General features: G+C 30.8%; 1 protein-coding gene across 1 annotated transcript in view; it reads right to left on the bottom strand.

The window, feature by feature from the left end:
- LOC115229687 overlaps nucleotides 1–1,167 on the bottom strand; it is a 42,889-nt gene extending 41,722 nt beyond the window's left edge. The window contains exon 1 of the mRNA XM_029800005.2: nucleotides 889–1,167. The gene's annotated coding sequence lies outside the window, so the exon portion shown is untranslated. The remainder of the gene's footprint in view (nucleotides 1–888) is intronic.
- Nucleotides 1,168–1,432: the final 265 nt, after the last annotated feature.

Raw genomic sequence — 1,432 nt, 5'->3', positions numbered from 1 at the left:
GTATGCATATATTTTTTAGATACAGACGAATAAGCTTTATACGCACATTTAATGTTCACAGTAAATAAACATTTGAACGTGAGCAAAAGTCGCTCTCTGTATTGTGTGCACATGAAGTTGTGCATATATATATATATGCGCAAAAATACAATTGTATATGCACACGCAAACACACATACATTTGCAATACAAACACAGTTCATAGCATCATACTTATCCATATTTTTATGCAGAATCATTCACATATGTTAAATGTTCAGATAAACATATGGACTTTCACCCTATATCTATATACATACATACATACATACATATATATATATATATATATATATATATATATATATATATATATATATATATATATAGAGAGAGAGAGAGAGAGGAGAGAGAGAGAGAGAGAGAGACGGAGAGATAGACAGACAGGCAGACAGATACATAGACAAACAGCCAGAGAAATAAACACGCAGTGAGATATGCCGAGATAGGAACAAACACAATTACATATTATAGAAGCAAAAAATTCTAACCATCTGGTTGATATATTTCGTTTTTTTTTCAAAAGACGAACTTGCTTCAAAAAGATGAGAGCGTCTTTGTTAGCTTTTGCTATGTGTGTATGTGTGTGTATATATGTGTCAGTGCGTGCGTGTGTGCGCGCACGCGCATTTATGTGCACATGCATTTGTATGCATATATTTGTAAAACATATAGCCATATGTTTATGTTTACATGCATACACATATATATACTGGATGGCATGTTGTAGCTGTGGGCATATATCTGTGTTTATATGTGAATCTCAATATGCATATACACTCATTTTTTTTTTAATCAACAGAAAATGGAAGCGTTGCAAATAAATAATTATTTTTCTTTTTTACTTACCTGAGCCGACTTTACAAAACCACGTGATGCTGACTATATATATATATACACATATATATAAATATAGCTATGTAATAAATATGTGTGTATATATATATATATAGGTGTGTGTAAGTATCAGTATGCTAATGTTACTTATAGTTAGTTGAATATTGGTAGTTTTACAGTATATTTATAACTAGTTATGTTTGTGCTTAAAAGATATATAACATACACTCGTTGTATACAACATCTGTTCCGGAGACTTGAAGACTCGCCTCTCATTTAGATGCAGAACGACTTTATATACTAACTGACGCAGTACCGTCCATATCATATTTGTAACCTTCCGCAAAATACATCAAAGAAAAGCATGAGTATTTCAATTAAGACAAAAATAAAAAAAATAATTACGGGCAAAGTTGTTGCAATTTTTAAAGTTATTTACACACATTCATTATTTAGTTTGCACAGTGTAATTACTTTTTGCATTAGCAACGCTGCTTTATGAAAATAAACGGATTACAAACACCGATTTCATAGACCTATTTCTTTTAACCCAATT

The sequence above is a fragment of the Octopus sinensis genome, linkage group LG2 (assembly GCF_006345805.1).
Source record: "Octopus sinensis linkage group LG2, ASM634580v1, whole genome shotgun sequence".
In the NCBI taxonomy this organism is placed as follows: Eukaryota; Metazoa; Mollusca; class Cephalopoda; order Octopoda; family Octopodidae; genus Octopus; species Octopus sinensis.
The sequence above is the reverse complement of the archived record's forward strand: the minus strand, read 5'-3'. Positions and strand labels throughout refer to the sequence as shown.